Source organism: Nothobranchius furzeri, chromosome 1 (genome assembly GCF_043380555.1).
Source record: "Nothobranchius furzeri strain GRZ-AD chromosome 1, NfurGRZ-RIMD1, whole genome shotgun sequence".
Classification (NCBI taxonomy): Eukaryota; Metazoa; Chordata; class Actinopteri; order Cyprinodontiformes; family Nothobranchiidae; genus Nothobranchius; species Nothobranchius furzeri.
In genome coordinates, this window is record NC_091741.1 from 82572353 (window position 1) to 82597259 (window position 24907).

Sequence of the window (24907 nt, forward strand, 5' to 3'; positions counted from 1 at the left end):
ACACATTTGCAGGAGCCAATTTAGACAGTAGACAAATTTTCACTTAGGGTGGAATATCCCTTTAAATCAAACTTCAGACATGCACGTTAGCAATATACAGAATATTTTAATTACATTTCATGTTAATCATTATTGTTTACTTAACAATGATTGTTGGTCACTGATTTAAAAAAATGTCTTTAATAGGTTTCCTGTCCATTGTATGATAAGAATTTACTCAGGAGTCTATACAACTGCATGCCAGCTTTTGTGGTGAAGGAGGAAGAGGACAGGTGCATGTTTTTACCCATGCACGTTGTACACAATATGTTATGAGAGTTTAATCTTTTTTTTTTTTGTTTCCACATCTGAACAGCATCATACTGGATGTGGATGACTCTTCCAAGCACTTAATCTGGTTAGAATTTTTACAAACATTTGTGTTAATGTGTAGGTTTTAAAATAAATAATAATAAACACAATGTTGTTGTCAATAGCTTATCAGACATCCTGAAGTTCCTACAAGAAAGAGTTGACAACACTAAAACCTTTAACATAATGTGACAAGGGACGACCTTTACCAGAAAGTTCTGAAACAGCGGGCCAGACAGAAGCAGGCTTCCCCCAAAAACCAGCTAATTGTTTCCTTTATTGGAGAACACGACATTGATGAAGGAGCACTACGCCGAGAGTTCCTAACTGGTATGTATTCCTTGCTAATGTCAACATACCAACTTTGAATATAGTTGAAAATGGCAAACTGTCATTTCTTTTTTCCCAATAGAAATGATGCGAGGCCTTGAGTTGAACTTATTTGAAGGAGTTTCATGCAAAGGCAAAACCCCAAATATAGTATCTCTTACTACCAGGAAAACAGATACAGGTATGTACAGTATGATGCTGCTCTGCAGTGTAACTTGGCTTGTTTTGTGTTCAGGATCTGTGGGGAGATCATTGCCACCAGCTTGGTTCAAGCAGGACCAGCACCGAATTTCTTTTCTACTTGGTCTTACCATTTCTTGCGTCATGGACAAATAACAAATGAAGATGTGCCAGAGGTGACTGATACGGCAATCCAGAACCTGATTCAGGAGGTAAATTAAACAGAATAATTTATTTTCTGTAAATTGTACTAACAAGTGTTTCTGATTGAAGGTCGAACGTGCCGAAGAAGACGCACTGACAGACCTTTCTGATGCCATTGTAGCATGTGGCTACACTGGTCAATTCACAGCAATTGCAAAAGGGCCATCATTGAGTAGGCTATGTTAATGTAGCATTAAACAAGTCATGCAATTTTTGAAAATTGAGTTATTACAAGTTCATTATTCTTTTTACTAGGGCCATCAGTTTGCATTCGGTGATGAGACTCATACCGATGCTAAGTCAGCTTAGAGAAGGACTGGCCATCTAGGGTTTGGATGAGCTGTTGCCACAACACCACCAGGCACTTCAGCCCCTCTTTCTTCCTGGGAACCTTAAACAGGTAAGTACAAATTCTTTAGGCCTCTGCAAAAAAAATATGTCCATTACAAAAACATATAGGAAATGCAGAGAAGCTGAAGCTGTTTTTGTTCCATCAACAGTTCTAATCGATTCTTGTAAAAATACTAAGAATCAAATCGATTCACAAGTACAATAATCTGTTTGTTTAACAATGTTTGCCCCAATTTATTTTTTACAGCTATCATTTTTTTTACAGACAGCAATTTTAAGTTTTCTTTAAGGAAGCTATCAGATGTATTTTTTATTCTAATATCATGGCAATGAAGTTTTACATATTTTTTAGTGGTATACATCTTCATTTTCTTATATTAATTTAGCTCTGCAGGATAAGCAGAAGCAGCCCTAACAGTTTTATCTTTTTAATTCACAGTATTTTTAAAAACGTCTTTTGTAGGTGGATGCAGACTTCGTTGTGGAGGCACTGGCTCCTCAGTACAGTGACAATGGATCAGTAAGACACAAAGGAAGTGGACATGATCAACTTTTTGCAGGACCTCTTGCAAAACCTGGAAGGAGGTAGCCACAGAACCATGCAGGATTATTCCACTTTTACTGCTCATAATGCTTAGCTCTTTTTAAAATTGTTATGTTCAGTGCCTTGGGCTCCTGCAAAGGCAGTGGAAGGTGTTACATAAATAAAAATTGATTGATTGAGAAAATTTTGAAGTGTCAGAGAGACCATTGTGTTTCACTCAATCCCCCATCAAATAAAAAAAATTTAAAAATAAATTATAAATATATTTGTTTTGAAACTGATTTAGCCATTACACCTTAATTACAGAGAGGTAATCAGTACCTCAATCATGTTAGTGACACACTGATTTTTTTTTCACCCTTCAGGAACAGATGACCAAGATGGGAGCCCATCAGATGGCTGTGGAGCAAAGCAGTTGTCAGTGCAAGGATTTTTTTCAGTGGGTTTCAGGCCAGGCACATTTGCCACTAACAGACACAGAAAGAGAATTTTACAAGATAACTAAATGTTGATCACGACAGTACCACCCGGTATGGACCACACTTAATCACCTTACCTACATGGCACGTTACTACATACACTGACTTTGAAAGTCAGCTTACTCAGGCAGTCTGTGATAGATTTGATTTTAGCAGACATTAAGTGAAAACAAGATGGCCACTGTTCTGGGTTCAGGTTACTGTATAATGGTTCAAATTTAACTTTGAATCCAAAAAGACAAATGGTTTTGTTAAATAATGTAATGTTTTGGAGCTAGAAAGCGACATTGTTACATGAATCCATAAAGTTAGGCTTATTGCCATTTCAAATACATGTTATGTATTTCTTTTGTAACATTAATAAAAGCACTGGAACTGATCTCTTGATTTTTTATTTCAAGTACACATTAATCTGACAAAGCAGCATTAACATATTCTCTGCACAATAGATAAAAGTTCCTTAGTGTTTGAACGCTCCCAATTTTGTGCCAGTAGCAACTGCAGTTCAGCATCTTAGGTGTGTTCTTGCTGTGTCTTTCTAAATCCATGCTTTCGTTCTTTTTTAAACACAGAAACAGTTTTGTTTACCTGTTAGTAGCTACAGTTTCGCCGACGGCTGCCGGCTTCTTCAGGCTGACGCTGTTGGTGGCGCGTCACTTCCTTCTCCGTTTATCTGCGGGCAGCAGAGACAACTGCCCGCAGATAAACGGAGAAGGAAGTGTATCGCGTCATACCCGTGTCAAAACCCGTGCACGCGCATTGGGTCCACAGCGCGCGTGTGAACGGGACTCGCGAGCGAAAATATACATGGCAGCGCGCGTGTGAACGGGAATCGCGAGCGGAAATATACATGGCGAGAGGTCATTTGTGCACTGAGAGGGAGCAAACTGTGTCTGTGAGCGCACAAGGATGTGCACAAGTGACAAACCTGCGTGCGCGCGTTGTCAACGAGAACACGGCAGAGGAAAACGTGCGCGCGCGGCAGCCTCTGTGCGCGCTCGGCAGCGTCTCTGCGCGCTCGGTTTCTGACTCCTGCTCGCTCGGCTGTAAGGGTTTTGGCACTCTGGAGGCGTGGCCTGTGGCAGATCTTCTCTGTCCTCTGATTGGTTAGTGTACCCCGCACTTTACCTTCTACCTATCTATATAAAAAAGTCTGCTGGCGAAGTAGTTGCTGGCATAGCTCAGTTGGAAGAGCGGGTGACTCTCGCCCCGGAGGATCCGGGTTCGAGGCCGGGCAAGGAAAATGTAGTAGATGTCATGTTAAATTTTCTTAGTTTCAGGTATTTTACAGTTGTGACCGTTCAACTGTCATTAAACGTCCGAATGTTTGCTGGGCAGTGTTTTAAAAAGTGCACATAAGCTAGATGGTTTTAACCATAGAAAATTACATTTTTTGTGATACTGGAAAAATACATACTGAAATAAAACTACTGATTGAAAACTTTATGACTGTGGTTGTACAATATATGACTCACTAATACACTGCAAACTCCCTTAGAGTGGGGCTTCCAGAGAGAGAGAGAGAGAGAGAGAGAGACAGAGAGAGAAAAGTTCTTGCCTCATTAATGAATTGTTTATTTTTTTCAGTATTTAATTGACAAATTATCCTTTCAAATAATTAATTGATGAGTTACATAATTGTCCATTTAGAATTGTTGAATGGACTGAGTCAAGTTTGGTGCACTTTATATATTTCAAAACATGTTTTTTTTTTTATTTTAATGATGCATATAAATAATTTAAATGTTAATTTAATGAAATATTTCTATTTTTTCATTACCTCACCCTTGTTTTGACAAAAACGGGACCTTGCTGGATAATATCATGGAGAAACTATTTGTTCACAGTACATGGCTCCGTAAGGATCTGTGTACCAAAGGAGGAGATACTCAGAAATCTGTCTGCAGATTGTTACAACCCAGACTGGAAGTGGCGGGCTGTAATAAGAAAGGAGACCAAACAGAGCAGTGGGGGTTCAACAACTGATTTATTTAACAAAAGTAAGGATTTACTAAAGCAAGTTAGTGAACAGAAAATGGCCATCTCAAGGTTTTACTCGGATGTCCCTCAGCAGGGTGCAGCACTGTTGAAGGTCATCTGAATGAAAGCTTGATATGCAGTTTCTTTATGAAAGTGTGTAAATATACAGTGTGGTTGCCGTACATATGTTGAGGTTCTCAGACATCAGGCTTCTTTGCCCAGGCCTTCACTAGTGGGCTATTTTAAAAGTTGGTAAGGAGAAAAACCACAGCATATAGCTGATTGTTTACAAATGCAAGGAGGGGAATAACAATCAAAATGCTTGTGTTCTTGGACCAGATGAATGGAGCGCTCCACATGCACTCAGAGATGTTATGGCTTCTGTTTATAACTTTACATGCAGACATTTGAGGTTTGCCAGAAAGGAAAGCTGGCCTGTACACTTTGCAGGGCACAATGTCATCAATGAAGAAACCCCTGTCTACCAAGATGACCATCTCTAGTTGTAGCATTTTCATCACACCAGATTCCCAGGTTGGTCGCTGATAGTTCCAGCATACAGTGCTGAGACAAAGGTCACTGGCCTATGTGGCACAATCCAAATGAGCCTCTTCAGAGTGCAGTTGAACTTGAGGAAAATATATGACTCTGGAAGAGAGGGGAATATGGCCATTGACACCTCAGATCAGTGCAGTCAAGAATTACTGGTGTTTAGGTAGTCCTGAACGTGTTGTGATGCCCCCACCGTCTCATTGGGTTTTCATTTGTGTTTAATTGTGTTTTTCTTCTGTTGTAGGCAGCTGGTTAAGCAGCCTTGGAGGCACCTGGGCTCAGGGTGTGGTGCTGCCTACAAAGCCTACTGTTTTTCTGCTTTCACTGGGTCTCTCCTGTGTGGTGGAGAGTCCTCACTGGCCATTTTCTGTTCACTAACTTGCTTTAGTAAATCCTTACTTTTGTTAAATAAATCAGTTGTTGAACCCCCACTCCTCTGTTTGGTCTCCTTTCTTATTACAGCCCACCACTTCCAGTCTGGGTTGTAACAATCTGCAGACAGATTTCTGAGTATCTCCTCCTTTGGTACACAGATCCTCACTGAGCCATGTACTGTGAACAAATAGTTTCTCCATGATATTATCCAGCAAGGTCCCGTTTTTGTCAAAACAAGGGTGAGGTAATGAAAAAATAGAAATATTTCATTAAATTAACATTTAAATTATTTATATGCATCATTAAAAAAAAAACATGTTTTGAAATATATAAAGTGCACCAAACTTGACTCAGTCCATTCAACAATTCTAAATGGACAATTATGTAACTCATCAATTAATTATTTGAAAGGATAATTTGTCAATTAAATACTGAAAAAAATAAACAATTCATTAATGAGGCAAGAACTTTTCTCTCTCTCTCTCTCTCTCTCTCTCTGGAAGCCCCACTCTAAGGGAGTTTGCAGTGTATTAGTGAGTCATATATTGTACAACCACAGTCATAAAGTTTTCAATCAGTAGTTTTATTTCAGTATGTATTTTTCCAGTATCACAAAAAATGTAATTTTCTATGGTTAAAACCATCTAGCTTATGTGCACTTTTTAAAACACTGCCCAGCAAACATTCGGACGTTTAATGACAGTAAAATACCTGAAATTAAGAAAAATTAACATGACATCTACTGCATTTTCCTTGCCTGGCCTCGAACCCGGATCCTCCGGGGCGAGAGTCACCCGCTCTCCCAACTGAGCTATGCCAGCAACTGCTTGAATAGCAGACTTTTTTGTATAGATAGGTAGAGGGTAAAGTGCGGGGTACACTAACCAATCAGAGGACAGAGAAGATCTGCCACAGGCCACGCCTCCAGAGTGCCAAAACCCTTACAGCCGAGCGAGCAGGAGTCAGAAACCGAGCGCGCAGAGAGGCTGCCGAGCGCGCACAGAGGCTGCCGCGCGCGCACGTTTTCCTCTGCCGTGTGCTCGTTGACAACGCGCGCACGCAGGTTTGTCACTTGTGCACATCCTTGTGCGCTCACAGACACAGTTTGCTCCCTCTCAGTGCACAAATGACCTCTCGCCATGTATATTTGCGCTCGCGAGTCCCGTTCACACGCGCGCTGTGGACCCAATGCGCGTGCACGGGTTGTGGCACGCTTTAAACGCCATAGAAGTGACGCGCCACCAACAGCGTCAGCCTGAAGAAGCCGGCAGCCGTCGGCGAAACTGTAGCTACTAACAGGTAAACAAAACTGTTTCTGTGTTTAAAAAAGAATGAAAGCATGGATGCAGTTCAGCATGCTGCTCTTCAGTGAGGGGACTGTCGAACTCCGGGACCACAGCAGCACCGTCCACATCTGGGCTGTACTCTGCAGCAACATCCCAGTCGATGTCTGGCTCTTGGCAATCCTGACATTACAACAAGAGAACAATGATGATGTTTCTATATTGAGCTGCAATTTGTCAACAAATAAGCAAAATTTCCTAAATTTTAATAGAAACCAAATTATCACATTGTTGTGCAGGATTACTATATGTCAAAATTAGATTAAAAAAATTACAAATAGTAGGGACAAGAATAACAAAAATTCAAAATGGTTTTGATTTAGAACTTTTACTATTTTGCAGGGGTGTAATTGTCATTTACTTGCATCACCGTAATTAAGTACAGTTTGCAATTTAAAATGTTTAACCTTTAGTAGGTTTTAGGGCTGGTTGATGAATAAAAGCATATTAATTTAAAAAAATCTAATCGATCGATAGATAATTATTTCAAAATTTTAAAACCGTAGAAGAGAATATATATTGAATTGCATCCCTGGCCATTTTATGCTATTTCTTTAAGCGACAGTCTGTAGTTTTCTGCCACTAGGGGGCAGTACGTACCTAAATCATAACAAACAAGCTACATTTTTGTGTTCCGTGATGAGCCTACCAATGAATAGCCGTAAAGGCCACCAAAAAAAGCACTGGGAGTGTTGCAGCACAATTTTTTTACGGGCTAACTACCTTGTCAGATCGTTCAACCTCCTGCAAAATGACAACAGGCACATCGGACTCCCTTTCATCAGTCAGCAGTAGAGAAATGCCATATTTCACATTCAGTATCTTTTAAAGCGGCGTTCAGTATGTTCATAGAGCTCCTCATTTAGCTTCATGTTTGTGTTTCAGTCTTTATTGAAATAATTTTTTAAACTTCCTGTAGAAAGCAAGGAGATCGTGACGTAACAGTTTTTTTTATTTTTATATAACTTTATTAACAAACAAAGCTTACAGGCAGATGTAACTGCTGGTTGTTGGAACTGTGAGCTGCACAAAAACAGGCATAGTTGCTCCAATGACTGGATTCAAATTGGGTTTTGAAGTTAGAAACCTACTCAATATGGCGGTGAAGCAGTTACTCTCCAGCAGCCAATGATGTCTATGGTACGGCTTATGTACAGAGAAACATGCTGTCTAAAGCCTGGTTCATGCTTCTCCGTCAGCTCCGCAAGGGACAGACACGCACGGATTGACGGAAGTGTTTTGCTCTCATACTTCTCCGTCTCCTGGAGAGTGTTGCAAAGCAATTCCTTGGCAGGACAACAGAGGGCGTAGCGCTGTTCTGTGGTATCCTGTCATGTATTGGTCCAAGATAATGTGTTTATATTGTATTTTTTGTGTATATAAGAGACTTTTAACACGGACATATTTGTCTCTCATTCTCCTCCACCTCTTCATGCGCTCGCCACCTCTAAACCCACGTTTCCTGTCATTTCCGTCCACAAATAAAACGCTTGCTGCGCATCTTCTCTCTCCTCCAGTCACGGGGGAACTAAAAGTTCATGTTTTTAGAGTTTTTTCGCGAGGTATTCTTCAAGCTGCTCCGGCTCCGTGTCTGCTGCTTGTTATCCTCGGCTCTCTTTATGTTTTTGAGGGTGCAATGGCGGCGCTGTAAACAACAGCGGCATCCTGACCAATCACAAGCTTGCGTTGTCTGTCTCGACTGACGGCTGTTTAGAAAAGAGAGCTTTACTCCGTCCGTCCTTGCGGAGCTCTCCGGCAGGCACGCAAGGACGTCGCGTGTCTCCGCACTGACGCAGACGGAGAAGCATGAATCAAGCTTAAGGCTACGTTCACACGGCAGGTCTTAAAAATCCATTCAGAATTTTTGAGTAAATTTAATGTTTTGTGTGGTTGTTCACATTATAACTGAAATACAACAGCAAACACTCTCCTGCGTTAACGTTAAAAGTACAGAAGAGAACAAGAACTCACACACTAGGAGCTCTGTGGAGTCTGAACTGAGAGGTGGAGCTGTGATCCCAAGAGCTTCACTGACAGACTTCATCCACAATTCCAGGATCACACCTGTCAAGTCTCCTGTTTTGAGCTGGAAACTATTTTTAAAACTAAACTATTTTACTCCTTATTCTCACAGTCGTCCCATGTTAGTATTTTCCCTCACTTAAGCCGCTTTCACATCTGGGTCGGCATGGATGCGTTCGGAACCAAATGTTTTGTTCGCATATGGCTCACATGTGTGTATTTCGTTCTAAGGAGACTTTTTTTTCCAGACTACTTCCCTTGGAGGTCCGGCTGGTGCCGAGCAGACACTATGGACTGATTGGCAGCTGAAACTCACACCTACCGCCTCCTATTGGGGAGTTGGATCAAACACCGGGGGGTTTCCGCATATGCGATTACTTTTCATCCTGGTTGCTGTTTAGCCCACATGAAGCACTGAGCTGCTGTCACCCGCTCCGCAGCAGAGGAGGACAGCAGTGTGTGTGTGTGTAGCAGCGGTTATAAGGACACGTCTGCAGCGGAGGACACTACAGCGCTGAAGTAGGAAGGATTAGAGGAGAGCAGATTATTAGAGAAGCGCAGTGTGTGTTGGTGCAGCGGTTTGATGAGGAATTATTTTTTAGCATAGGCGGACACCGCAGACTTCTTCCGCGCGTCTTTACCGCCGCCCACATGCTCGGGGATTTCCGCATTCCTGAGAAGTCCTGGGAATCACATGTGAACAAGAAACCACCCGTTCTATTCCGAACTCACGTGGCTGAGCCCCGACCATAGCAAAGCATCAAAAAACGGAACCAGAAAAACTTTTAGCGCTGAACTCACCTTCAAAATTAAATGTTAACCCTAACGTTTACAGTTGAAGCCATTACAACATGTTTGAGGTAATTTGGCCACTCCGGCTCTCTGTAGTGGTTTCCCAATTACACGAGGGAGGGAGGGGTAAACAGAACTCCGTTGGTAACCACAGTGAACAGGCTTGATGAAACATGAACGAATATCCCCAAATAATTAAAAACCATGAAGCCAAATGCAAAGTTTAGGGCAGAACATTGACCCAGAGGTTTTCTGATTGAGCAGATTTGTGAGAATACATGAAATGACCGCTTAGAGACGGAGCAAGCTAGTTGCTAGCTTATGTGGCTTGACTAGTTATATCAATACAAAGTCATCTTGTTTCTCGTTTAAAATTATATTTATAATTTTAAAATATCTATATATTGCCCAGCCCTAGCTGTAGCCTATACTACACTGCTTACATTATTTCAGAATTTAATTTCACTATGTAAAAAAAAAAAATAGTCAATTGCAGAAAGCCTCTTTCTAAGATGAATAATAAAGCATCATTGGAATAATTTAATTTCAAACCACTGAATAGACCAATGCAGATGTCAAATATTTACATTTCTACACTTAACTTACCTTGACATTTCTTGATGAACTGTAGACCGAGGGATAGTCTGTTAAGGTGTTGTCGCTGGTGTTGTGCGCTGTGGCACAGTTGGTGTTTGTTGCGGGCCCTCTGCTTGTAGATGAGCATTCAGTAAATCCATAAGGTTTCTCGTAACTTCTCGGATGGAACCAGTCTAAAGAAATACAACAAAAAACACAGAAAAAGTTGTATTTGGTTATACAGCAAATGGGAAACGCCTACAAATTGAAAAAAATTGTAATTGGCTTGCACATTTATTGAAATTTATCAAGTCCAAGGCCTACAAAGCACTTTACACAACAGCCACACCCTTTTCACATGCTTACAGTGGTGATAAGCCAGATAGTAGCTACAGCTGCCCTGGGGCACACTGACAGAGGCGGGCCTGCTGAACACTGGCACCACCGGTCCCTCCGACCACCAACAGCAGGCAAAGTTGGTTAAGTGTCTTGCCCAAGGACACAACAGCAGCACTCTCTGGTTGGAGCTGGGATGGAACCTGCTGTTTATCTGGCCCTGACCCACGCCTGTTCCCTGACCATACACCAACCTGCTTCCCTGGATTACCATGAGAATTTCAGGACTAAACTTTTAATAAAGCTTTTACACATTTTCTTATTTTCTGGTGTCATTACAGGTCCTCCACCTCAGCCATTACATTCATTTTCCTCTACATCTTCTGTGGTTTAACATGCAACAGTGAATTGTGCTGCATCATGGTACCACAGACTGTGTAATACAACATTTCGCGCATTTCACAGAAAACAAATGTTAGTTCGCTTACACCAGAAATACAACCTTACTCATTGCTGAGACTTAGAAACAGAAACTGTTTTTGTTTTGTTACTGCTTATGTAACCCCAGACTCAGTATTAGTAAGCTAGGCTCATTATGTTTAAAGACCAGCGGCTAGGTTTGACAGGATTACAAAAAGAAATAATGCAAGTGCAAAATGAAATGGAAGGAGGCAGGAATTGAGCAAAAATAGAAATTGTTATTTTGTTGGGGAAATTACTACTGGATTACACTCACTTAACATAGCATTAATATTTTCAGAAACATACAAACAGATTGAAAGCTAGCTGACGCGCCAGTCAGGGCAGGTGTTGTGTCAAAATGTGTTTCCCTATCAAAAACGGTTTTCTCCTACGGCTTTGGTCAAAATTTTCCATCGTTCAATTATAACGAGTTCCACTTTTTAATAACATTCTCTTACTTTGATGACCCATCTTGTTCATTACAGCGCGAGAAAAACATTGGGATATATTTATGTCGATGGATGAAACACATTTTGATAGTTAGCAGTTAGATGAGGAAACAATGTTCATGGAGTAAACGCTAACGAATAACTACTGTAATGTCCAAAGAGCTAACTATTAAAAACAAAGGTGGGAATACTAAACAAAAAACATCTACACTAGGTCCAGAGCTAGCATTGGGGACGAGTGATATGTTAGGGTAAAACTCAAATCTGCTGAGGCCATTTTATGAAAGTTGTAGCTATAGTGAATAACCTAATCCACCTAGCTATGTGCCCCTGTTGCAATATTAAATGCGAGGAGTCGTAAAAAGTAGCATAACAAAACAATTTTATGGAATAAACTGCAGCTAGTAGCCTTGAAAAATAACTTACTTGAGCGTCTTGTTGGTTCTGGTCCATTTTGCTGGTGCAGGTGAAACTCTCGCTCCAGATCAGAGCGGGTATTAGCCAGGCTGTTAGTGCGCAGATGCGGCAGCCACACAGGAAAATCCACAGAGCGCAAAACGAGCGCACCCCAAAGAGGTTTGTTCCCGCCCAGTCCCACAAGTCTTTCTATTGGCTGAGCGGTTGCTAGGAGATTGTACTTCTAAGTTTTGAGCGAGAGCAGACAAGATCCGTGAGAGCAGGAGACAGACTTGTGGGAGGAGTTTTGATCCGTGTAGAGAAAAAGTTGTCACATGAGAAGACAATACCAGTGTAAGAAGGTTAAATCTGAGCGCAAAAACAAAGATTTGAAGGAGAACAGAGTGAATTTGAAAGAGAGCAGACATTTTGAGCGCAAGCATTACAAGTTTTGAGAGCAATAATATAAAATAGTATTCTGAAATTAAAAAGATGGTCTCTTGATATGAAATTCTGCTCTCAAATTGAAAGTTCAACTGCTCAGTTTCTGGCACTTTAATTCTTCCACGCCTCCAGAGTGCCAAAACTCCCAACAGCCGAGCGAGCAGAATCAGAAACCGAGCGCGCAGAAAGGCTGCCACACGTGCAGTGAGGCTGCCGCACCGAGCGTGCAGTGAGGCTGCCGCGCGCATGTTTTCCTCTGCCGTGTGCTCGTTGGCCAACGAGGTTTGTCACTTGTGCACATCCTTGTGCGCTCACAGACACAGTTTGCTCCCTCTCAGTGTACAAATGACCTCCTCGCCATGTATATTTTCACTCATGAGGTTCTAACCTCCACGCACGAGTCCCGTTCGCACGCGCGATGTGCACAATACGCGTGCACGGGTTTTGGCTACGCTTGCACGGGTTTTGGCGGAAACCTGACACCATAGTTTAACACCTTAATCTAACAGCTGAAAAGTGTTTACAGGAGTGGTTCATCACTAAATTAAACAAATCAGCTGTGCTATTGATCTAAAACATACAGGAAATGTGCTGGAACCAGACTGCAGCCCCAGATATGTCAGCTCAGTTCTTTCTCAACAGAGCGGCCTGCCAGGATAAAGTTGCAAGTGGATTATTCTGGTCCCAGGGGGTGAAAGGGGCTGGGTGACCTTTCATTAACCCATTAAAGGTTCATTTTAGAAAAGTATTTAAAAATATTAAAAAGTTACATAGTATCCCTTTAAACGCCCATCTACAATGAGTGAATGAATGAAAATGGCATTAACTCAGTAGTTTTTACAGATGGAAGTCTGCACCTCTCAGCATTAACTTTTTTGGGTTGATTTTATGAATACTAGAAATCACTAGAAACATCTAAACCAACCAGATTAATTACAGAAAGTTATGGTGGTGCTCGGTGACAGGAAGCCAACCAAAATCCTAATAAAAGATAGTCTTAGGTATGTTTGTGTCGAAACCCTGGCATCTTCATGCTTTAAATTCCGTGGGACTTTCTGTCGATGCATTTCCTCCCAGCAGAATGTTTCATCTCACGGTGGGCGAAACTCATCTTAATTAGTGTGGATTTCAGTTGGGGTTTGGTAAATTACCTCCTTTTGAAGCAGGCGTTTCCTCTCTACACTTATCTGCACAGTAGGGAGACATGACATCACTGACTTTTAATCAGTGCTGCTTACACAGTAATTGTGAGGCATTGTGTGCGTTTTTGATGGTGATTTCATTTGATTACATTTAAATGCTCATCAGAAAATAGGAATTTCAGCTTTTTATTGACTTTTGGTTGAATAATGTGATTTTATTTTTGGATAAATGCTTTCATATCATTAAAGATCTTTATTTGATGCATTTGATGTATTTGTAAAAACACATGTCCCAGAGAAAGGAGCTGCTTTAAACCTTCAGCCCAAAATTCTAATAGCAGTGAGTTTCTGCACTGTACAAACTGAAAGGAAGGCAAAAAAATAATTGTTCTAAAATACTTCATTTGGAGTAACAGTAGACATAGATAGCATCTTAAATTCATTTTTTATCTACATCTAAAGCCCAGCGGGTTCCCCTTCACATCTGGCTTCTGTGTCTCAAAGCTGATCTTCTGCTCTTGCAGCAATGCAATTTTCTGCCTATTTTAGTCTTTAAAAGGTGTTCATGAAGTCATTCATTTGGGAATGAGGTTTTAATCAGTAAAATTAATCACTGCTCTCCCACTTTGCTTAAGCAATGAACTTTAAAATTAGCCGATCTCATGGTCTTCTGTTTTCGTTTTAGAAATGTATTCAAATCTTTCTTTTTTTAATCTATTTTGGCTGCAAATACAACTACCTTAAATTGTTCGGTGGTACAATTTTATCTGCCGTTTCCATCTCTAACACAGAAAAAAAGTTTTAAAAATAGTACAAAACTGTATTATGCATCAACATCACTGAACAGATAAGTCTAAAGGTGCATGCTTCCATATTCTCTGCAAGCAGATAAAAATGCTTTATTATTGAATAAACCATATCTGAAATTGGATGACGTTTCCTTACTTTTATTAAAGAATTCACAGCTGTAAATTCAATTTTCTTGATAAAAACTAGACAGGAGGGACTAGGCTGGTGTGGAAATAGAAGGACTTTACAATTAGTTCATTAGGGCGCTGTATGAATTCAAAGCTTTAGCACAGAGCTGAGTGAAGAGGACATTTGTCTGTAATCTGTCTCTGACTTTGGTAGCTTAAAGACAAAACAGCAGTGGACAAACAGGCAAAATATCTTTGTCCCACAAGGGAATGCTTATGGTACCTTGTTTCCTTACTGAAGTGTTAAAACCTGTGTCTCAATTAGGATTATTAAATCAGATCAACTTCCTACAAATATGGATAACAAAAAGAAGATGAAATAGACTGAAATTTAGACTCTGGTTGATGGAAGCAGCTGTTTCTGTCTGTCCATCCGTCCGTCCATCATCCAGTACCTTGAAACAAGCTGTTATGAAAAACAAATGAAAGAATGTTTAGTATGTATTCTTTTTGTATTTGTTTCAGTATTTTGTTCCAGAATTCAAGTCACAGTCAAACCATCTGTCCAACTTGAATTTAATGACAAATATAATAAATAAATTCCAGAAATAAAGCTTCTTAAAGCTTAACTTATTTACTGAAACAAGCAGAAAGTGCAGCTGAAAGTGATTATAAACAAAGTGCTGCTGCCTTTAGCCGTACATGATCAAACCCAGAACGAATAATGATTTATGATTTTTGTTCATGTCGTGCCACTTTTGTGCTAAAATATCAAATATGATCAAGTCATCATCAAGTCAACAGATGCAAGTCAGTTCAAGTCACAAGTCATTGGCGTTCAAGTCCGAGTCAAGTCGTTGTAGATTTTATCAAGTCAAGTCTGAAGTCATTAAAATAATGACTCAAGTATAAGTCATGTGTCACCAGTCCACACCTCTCTAGTCACTATATTTTGGACAACAATATGGCAATCATTTTGTGTAAAATTGTTTTTTCAACAACAACAATAATAATAATAATAATTAACCGATAAATAAATGGGATCAGGTTTCTTCTGCATTTTCTGTTAGGATTAAATCTTGTCTGTGAACTTAGACCACCTTAAAATACGTGGCTGTTATTTTTATTGTCATAGTTTTTACTTGTTCAGATTAGCAACAGCAACTGTGAAAGCAGTTTTTTCTACTTCACAGCTGACTTTGAAGAACCGAATGGAAATCATTTGACAAGAGAATAAACAAAATGAGCACCATGTGAAGTGTTCAAATAGCACATCCACAATTTGCACCACCCGCAAGTATGATTTAAATATCAGCTGAGCTCCTGTTTTGCTGCCAAACTGTTGTAAAAAAAATAAACTAATCAATGCCACTTGTAAATATAACTGAGTGTGTGGATTGTGGTTTTTACTCTAGAGGAAAATGACATTATTACGGTAAACTGATAATTATGGACAAAGTGTAATGAAATATCTGGCGTTAAAATGCAAATATCTACAAACACAACACAACAATGTTTAGATGAAATGGAGGATCAAAGGGACAATGACAGTAGGAGGGTGAGTGGAGTGGATAAAGTCCACACTGGATAGATGTTGATGAAGTTTCTGGGGGAGATGGAAGGAGTTTGACAAGGGCCTAAATGCAACAGGGGTTCAGGGGGTATAGATGACAGCTTTGTGAATCTGTGTGTGTGTGTGTGTGTGTGGGGGGGGGGGGATTTTAGAAGTCAATATTTAAGTGTGCTTATGTGAAAATGTATTTGTTCCAAGCCCCTGGAGTTTCAGTCTCCCCAGCAGTGTGTGTGACTGTTAGTTGTGAGAAGCTCAGCTTGCTCTGAAGCAGGAAGTGTGTGTGTGTGTGTGTGTGTGTGTGTGTGTGTGTGTGTGTGTGTGTGTGCGTGTGTGTGTGTGTGTGTGTGTTTTCTTGTCTTTTACAACTGGTGACTGCCGAGGGGATATGGGACAGTGGAGCACAGCAGCAAGGAGGCAGTGGTCCAACCTCCACTAACACCCATCAGGCACAAAGCGAAAAGGCTGCTACTGAAACAAACAGGACACACACACACACACACACACACACACACACACACACACACACACACACACACACACACACACACACACACACACACACACACACTTCTTTATGCATCCACACAAACTCACAAATGCACTAACTACCCATCTTCTCATGTTCATGTGTAATTTTAGCAGCAGGTCTCCGGGTTATTGAAGCTTAGCTGCTGTTTTAGTGGCTGACCACTGAAGTTCTCAGTGTCTCTTTCTGTATTTGTCAAATGTCCTTTTTTTTGCCTATTCATAATGTTTTTTTAATCACTTGTGTTAAGTGTTGTTATGGTGGGTGTTAATGCATCACAAATCGGAGGCTTTTCCCCTGCTGACAGAAGTACGTGTTAGCAGCTAGAGTACTGAATTAGTTCCATTTCAGTACCATCACTCCATCTGTCACAGCAGAGGAGCGTTTTAATTTTACAGTTGAGTTTCTTAGAATGAAACCTTATTTTTTATTAAGAAAAACATGTTTGACACCAAGCAGTGTGACCTTTTGTTAACCCCCATTATTCTTTTGTGAAATGTTTCTGTTAGCTAGAAAAATTGTTTAGATCAGTTAGTCTCAGATCTAGAGCCAAAACTTGAAGAATTTGAAGAAGAAAAAGAAGAAAACGAAGAAGTATTAGAAGAATTTGGAAAATAATTTGACAGATTTGAATAATAATAATAATAATAATAATAATAATTTGACAAATTTGAAGATTTTGAAGAGGAAGATTTTGAAGAAGGAAAAGAAGACGATGACGAAGATATTAAACAATAGAACTTTCCATCTTAATAGTTTCTCCTCTTTATTTGATACTGTAGTATATATCATCATTGTGCTATGTTTGACCTTTTCTTCCTTTATTAATCACTCATCTTAAATTTTTTTTTTCATTTTTAAAAGAATATATAACCCTGTGAAAGTCTGTGCTTATTTACTCATTTTATTTCCCTGAATGCTTGGTATTCCAGTAAGCGCCATTTTTTGTGCATTGGTCATAGCGTGTGGGCAGAAGGTCATCAGGCAGATGGCCTTTTATTGGGGAAAATGTAGGTGTGTGCAGGAATGTCAGAGGACAGAGATGGCTTTGATTTTGCGGGACATCCATCTCCTCCTCATTCTTCAACATCCATTCCTCTATTTCTTTATTTTCTCTCTCAAACCAACCAGCAGCAGCACTGCACGCTTCTGCTTTTAAGGTAGGCATGAAAGACTTGTGTGTATCTGTAGAGATTTAGAAATGAGACTATCCTGATTATCGTGCTGTTCTTCTGAGCTATCTGAGCCATCGTCTTTAGATTAAGATCATCATGTATACATGCTATAACTGCTCTCTGGCTTTGATCTACTGATGCCTTATCTGCACAGCTAAACTGTATTCTATTGTTCTCGTGAAATCCTGCAAAGCTTAGCGTGCTTTCTTTTATTATCCTCAGCTGTTTTGATTTGAAATTCACACAACCTGTAAGAAAAAGTCATTTCAGCTTGTTTTAGCTTGCGTGAACTAAAAACAAAGATTAATAGACAAATATCTAGTCTGTGCTTTTTTTCTCCATGGAGTAAATTCTCCTCTTTAAAAGAATTAAGGAATGATTTGCGTGGGAAGCAGCCATGAAAACCCACCAAGTGAGACTCGTGTCCGTAAGCAGCAAGATGAATATTGTCTGTGTCACTTTTTAGTACGTCAGGGAAATCTCAGCTGGTTTTCAGCATCTTTGAAAGAAAAAAAAAAGCCGCTGTACTTCCTCTTGACTGAGCAAATGTCACATCCAATCATGACTGTAAATAATGCATGTTTTAAAGCTTGACTCAGAGTTTTGAAGCTTAATGCAAGAGACAGGACCATCCTGGGTCTCGCTCTCGGAGTTGGTGCATACCTGCACGATGCACATGGTTTCATAAGGGGGAACTTTTTTTTTGCACAGAGGAGTTGGGAAACGAAATTAAACAATACAGCACTGAAAGAGAAAAGATGCCACTCAAGAGAGTATTGCAGACGGAATACGATATGGAGGACATTCGTAAGTCAATAAACAGCATGTCTGAGGAGCTGGCTAAGGTAACGCAACAGCTGCTTAAGCTCATGGAACTTTTTGAGGAAGTAAAGCTACTAAAGAAGACCATAATTGAATGGGACAAGACCATTGAAGAACTAGAAAAAAGGATCGATAACTTGGAGCAGTATACGGGAATGGAGAATGTGATAATTACTGGGATGAGCGTCGCTCATACGCAAGAGCCGCAGCAGGAGGGAGAAATATAGACGAAGATGCCGATCCAGAGGACACACAGTCGTTGGAAGGGCAAGTGGTGTGTTTCTTGGCTGGGAAGAATATACATCTGGATGCTGGGAATATTTCTGCCTGCTATACTCTTCTAAGGAAAGATAAGTCCAAACCTGCCATTATTTTGAAGCTTGTAAACAGGAAACGTAAAATAGAACTGATGAGGCAAGGGAAGAAGTTGAAGGGTTCTGAGGTGTACTTGAATGAGCATCTTACGCAGAAAACAGCCAAATTCGCACATGAAGCACGCAACCTGAGGAAGAACAACAAGATAAAGACGACCTGGACAAGGAATTGCAAGATTTGCTTCCAACTGGATGGGACTACACCCGAACAAGCCAAAGTAGTTATGGCAAAAGATCATAAAGATCTTGAGCAATTAAAATGACACTAAAAATTACAGAAAAATCTCGAGATTAATGACAGGGACTTGGTTGGTAATTTACAAACATTTGAATGATTGGACCCTTCTAAGTATGGTAAGGTGTATGGAAGGTGATCAGAGAATATATTCTAACAAGGCCTTCGAGGGTGAGGTGGACTCAATTATCTATAATGGTAGGATATTACTTAAATAAAACACTACTGCTCTGTAGGCAGACATATCTGTTGTACTGTATGCGGGGTGGATGAGGACGAACTACTTACCGATTCTGACTGTTAGGAGGACACTTATCTACTCCATGGTAAACAACTTCAAAATGTTTGACTCTTTGCGCCACAAAATGAATGATTTTGGAAGCGATTTAGATTTTGATGGTAATTTTAATAAAGAGCCATGGAATGATTGTAAATACTATAGTGATGAGGATTTTAAAGAGATAAATATAGTGGGAGCCTTCTCTGTCATCCATCTCAATTGTAGAAGTTTGCATAAAATCTATGATAAGGTTAAAGAGTATTTGAGTCACTTACCAAAATGTTCTGTTATTGCTGTCTCAGAGACGTGGTTGGACAATGAAAAGGGTTCCTATGTGGAAATCGAGGGATATGAATTATTTACCTTAAATAGGAACATGAAAAAGGGCGGTGGGGTTGCACTGTATGTGGATATAATCCGGAGGTGTAAGTCATCTGAAAAAAAGACAATTATTATTGTTGGGGTTATGGAGTGCATTAGTGTTGAAATTGCTATTGAAGGAACTAAACCCATCATTGTTAGTTGTTTGTATAGAACACCTGGATCTTGTCTAAATACTTTAAATCAGGAAGTCGGTAGCTTGTTTGTAAATTTAAACAAGGTCCATATTGTATGTGGTGACTTTAACATTGACCTTCTTAACCCTCATGATAACTTACAAATATCTAATTTTATTACAACAATGTACAGTAATAACCTTCTCCCACTTATCCTTAAACCTACTCGAATTACAACTACAACTGCCACTTTGATCGACAATATATTCACTAATGAGATATCCAGACAAATTACAGTGGGATTACTAGTTAATGATATAAGTGACCATCTACCGGTATTTAGAGTTTTTCATCAAATAGTACATTATGCTCAAAATCCTGAAACGATTACACAGAAATTGGTTCGACATAGAACACCCGAAGCCCTGGCTGCATACAAGGCAGATCTTTCTGTTCAGACGTGGGATGAAGTTTTTTGTACTGAGGACCCCAACCTAGCATATGATGCCTTCTTATCCAAAGTAACCAAACTCTATGATAAACACTGCTCATTGAAGCAATATATTACTGAAAATAAAATTAAAATAAAAAAGCCCTGGAGAAGATATGGCATAGTAAAGGCTTGTAAGAAGAAAAATAATCTTTACAAATTATATTTAAAACAAAGAACTAAAAGTGCTGAAGAAAGATATAAGACATCAGTGGCAGGCGGTGCATTCCACCCCTGGGCCTTCAGTGATTTCCTGTTCAGTCCAATCTAAATTAACACACCTTAAAATACCATCAATAGGACATCACAGCTGGAGAAACCTCACACACACACACACACACACACACACACACACCAGTGGCTGGGCAAGACGTCATTTCCGGAGCCTTTAAAATCAACCTCGCATTCCCAATTGAGAGTAGGAAGCTAAGACCACGGATACCGTCAAATCTCAAAAATGAAAGATGGGTTTAAGAGATGAGACAATAAAATAAATAAGTAAAGCAAACACATCATTTGCATTTGTTTTGGAGAAAATTGCACTGCGAAACAATTGAACATGTTGGCGCAGCTGGACACACCACGTTATACACAATATAAATTGCATAGAAACAGAACACAGAATAATTTCATTTAGACATTTTATTTCGTTACCATTTATTGATTATTAACAAAATGAAATGACAAAACGTTAAAAAATACTTTCTACTCACCAACATAAATGTCCAGCATGGATCTCCTTCTCTCCTGCTCATTTGAAAATAAAATCCATCCTTCTTTCTTTCCTCAGGAAAACCTCAATGGCTCCGTACAGTTTATCTGTGCGCTTCAGGTCCATGAGTGGATCCTTTTCTATGGACATGGAGGCTAATGCTGAAAGACGTGTCTGCCCGGTCGTGTTTCTGGCGTACGTTTTGCGCTTTAATGCTACCAAATCCATCTGATGCGAGCAACAGGCGTTCCCAGCAGAATAACCTGCAGCGGTTCTCTGAAGCTGTTAGCCATGGGTACCGTTCATAGTTGCTTGCCTGAAAATGACGAACAAATCCTTTCCCCTGCTGGGACAAGCCAGCTAGCATTGGAGTCGGATAACCTGTTCTCACAAGATCCATTTTTTCTTGAAAGGTCCGTCTGGAAAATGGTGTGGCAAGTTAATCTGCAACCAAGCCTGTCTCCTCCTCTTTCAGCCATCATGTGTTCAAAAATACACCGATAGCTGCCTATAGATACAAATCTCCGTGTTTAGTTTTGATATTTTGCTTCATGCTGCTAGAAAAGTTCTAACTACTGCTTATCCAATCACAGGATGCGTTCTTGTCAGCTTTTGCGTGAGGCCAGCTAGCTGGCCCGGACCAAGCTGACTCGTGAGCTGATTGGCTATCGCAACTGGCTCGTCTCTGTTCACTTACAGCGGACAGTGGGCTTCTCGATTGATTCTGAAGGCCTAGGGCAGACTTAATCTGCCTGAAAACACAAGCTAGCTTAAATCTGATTGGATAACACCCAGCCTTGGTATTTTAACACTGGAAGCAGCGCAGCCAAGTGGGTATAATAGGATATAAAGAAAATAGACCAGTGAACATTTTTTTTATTTAAAAATATTTACCAAAGGAAAAAAAATACATTTACGTTTTTGAGTACGTTTAGGCCAGCAGAGAAGGCTTTGCTGGCCCTGACTGCCCACCACTGTAAGATATATAAAAATGAATTAATAAATATAATATGCATGAATAAAAACATTATTATTATAAATTATTAGAACAACACCAGAATAACACACGAGGAATGTGGAAATTATTAAATGGTGTAATTAGGAATGGAAAAAAGTTAATGCACTCCCAAGCTATTTCATCAAAGAAGATCATGAAATAACTGATATCAAGGAAATTGCTAATGCAGTGTGTGACGGGTTACTTTGTTGAGGTTGGACCATTATTAGCTGGTGCTATTAAAGCACCTATAAGTAAAAATAATAAAAAAATATTACCGAGTCTATCTAATTGTAACCCCAGTTCGTTATTTTTAAGGGGTGTAGAAGACATTGAAATAATAAATATTGTCAATAAATTTGAAAACAAAAGTTCAACTGATTGCTGTAATTTAGATATGAGTTAGTAAAGGAAATTATCAATCACATTGTCACACCCCTTACATATATCTGCAATCTGTCATTCTGTACTGGTGTTTTTCCGAGTAAAATGAAAACAGCAAAAGTAATTCCTATTTATAAAAATGGAAGTAAACACGTATTCATAAATTATAGACTGATTTCGCTTCTCTCACAATTTTCTAAAATTTTAGAAAAATTGTTTGTCACTAGACTTGATGATTTTGTAGAAAAATTCAACTTGTTGAATTAACAACTGTTTTGTTTCAGATCAAACAAATCCACTCTGATGGCAGTAATGGTCTTAATTGAAGATGTTACAACTGCAATGGAAGAAAATAAATATACCTTGGGTGTCTTCATTGACCTAAGTAAGGCCTTTGACGTTATAGATCATACACTTCTTCTTCAAAAGCTACAAAGATATGGTATTTGTGGCACTGCTTATGCTTGGATGGCAAGCTACCTTAGTAAAAGAGACCAGTATGTGCATATCAATAATGTTGATTCAAGAAAGGAGTTCATTACTCATGGAGTCCCAATAGAGTCTATTTTGAGACCTAAATTATTCATAATGTATTATGAATGTATTATGTGTTATGTATTATAATGTTTAATGATGTGTGTGCGGTTCTAGATAAAGTAAATTGTTTGTTGTATGCAGATGACACCAGCCTTTATTGTTCTGGTGATGACCTAAACAAGCTTGTTGATTTAGTTGAAATAGAACTGGCAGTGTTAAAAGGATGGTTTGACAGGAATAAACTTTCTAGGAATGTGACCAAAACAAAGTAAACTATTTTTGGAAACAGGAAAATTAATCATGCAATTATTATAAAAATAAATGCTATTGAAATTGAACAAGTACACACATATAAATTTTTGGGAATTACTATATGAACCGTCACCTTATCGTGGTGGAGGAGTTTGAGTGCCCTAATGATCCTAGGAGCTATGTTGTCTGGGGCACTTAGTGCCCCTGGTAGGGTCTCCCATGACAAATTGGTCTTAGGTGAAGGGTGAGACAAAGAACGGTTCGAAGGATCTTTCATGGCGGTGAAAACGAAGAGTCGGAGTACCCGGCCCGGAGGGTTACCGGGGTCCCACCCTGGAGCCAGGCCTGGGGTTGGGGCCCGTGAGCGAGCGCCTGGTGGCCGGGCTTTCGCCCATGGGGCCCGGCCGGGCCCAGCCCGAACCGGATACATGGGCTCGTCCAACTGTGGACCCACCACCCGCAGGAGGAACATGAAGGGTCCGGTGCAATGTGAATCGGGTGGCAGACCAAGGCGGGAGCCTTGGCGGTCCAATCCCCGGACAAGAAAACTAGTTTTTGGGACATGGAACGTCACCTCGCTGGCGGGGAAGGAGCCGGAGCTTGTGGCAGAGGTTGAGCGGTACCGGCTAGATATAGTCGGACTCACCTCGACACATTGCATTGGCTCTGGAACCCGAGACCTGGAGAGGGGTTGGACACTCTACTTTGCTGGAGTTGCTCCGGGTGAGAGGCGGAGGGCTGGGGTTGGCTTTTTGTTAGCCCCGAGACTCTCTGCCTGTGTGTTGGGGTTTACCCCGGGGGACAAGAGGGTAGCTTCCTTGCGCCTTCGGGTCGGGGAACGGGTCCTGACTGTTGTTTGTGCTTATGGGCCAAATATCAGTTCAGAGTACCCACCCTTTTTGGAGTCCCTGGGACGAGTGCTAGATAGTGCTCCATCAGGGGACTCCATTGTCCTGCTGGGGGACTTCAATGCTCACGTGGGCAATGACAGCTTGACCTGGAGGGGTGTGATTGGGAGGAACGGCCCACCTGATCAGAACTCGAGCGGTGTTTTGTTATTGGACTTCTGTGCAAGCCGCAGTTTGGCCATAACGAACACCATGTTCGAACATAAGGATGCCCACCGGTACACTTGGTACCAGGGCAGCCTAGGTCACAGGTCGATGATAGATTTTGTAGTCGTATCATCTGACCTGCGGCCGTATGTTTTGGACACCCGAGTGAAGAGAGGGGCGGAGCTGTCAACTGATCACCACCTGGTGGTGAGTTGGATCAGATGGCAAGGGAACATGCCGCGTAGACCTGGCAGACCCAAATGCATAGTGAGGGTCTGCTGGGAACGCCTGGCAGAAGAACCTGTCAAGACGGTCTTCAACTCCCACCTCCGGCAGAGCTTTGACCACGTCCCGAGAGCAGTGGGGGACATTGAGTCCGAGTGGGCCTTGTTCCACTCTGCGATTGTCGAGGCGGCTGTTGCTAGCTGTGGTCGTAAGGTGGCCGGTGCCAGTCGTGGTGGCAACCCCCGTACCCGCTGGTGGACACCAGAAGTTCGGGGAGCCGTCAGGCTGAAGAAGGAGGCCTACAGGGCGTGGCTGGTCTGTGGGTCTCCGGAGGCAGCAGACAGGTACCGGATAGCCAAGCGGGGTGCAGCAGTGGCAGTTGCCGAGGCAAAATCTCGGGCGTGGGAGGAGTTTGGTGAGGCCATGGAGAAAGACTATCGATCGGCTCCAAAGAGGTTCTGGCAAACTGTCCGGCGCCTCAGGAGAGGAAGGCAGCAACTCGCTCACACTGTTTACAGTGGGGATGGGGAGCTGCTGACGTCAACTGA

The 24907-nt window shown here is 40.8% G+C and overlaps 1 protein-coding gene and 1 long non-coding RNA gene across 6 annotated transcripts in view; one reads left to right on the forward strand and one right to left on the reverse strand.

The window, feature by feature from the left end:
* drp2 (dystrophin related protein 2) overlaps positions 1-24907 on the forward strand; it is a 525275-nt gene that overhangs the window by 189736 nt on the left and 310632 nt on the right. The gene's annotated exons all lie outside the window — the stretch shown is intronic.
* Positions 9528-12003, reverse strand: LOC139069729 (uncharacterized). Its single transcript, XR_011520417.1, has 2 exons — positions 11753-12003; positions 9528-10273 (listed from the first exon to the last, which is right to left on the reverse strand). It is a non-coding gene; the product is annotated as an uncharacterized lncRNA (long non-coding RNA).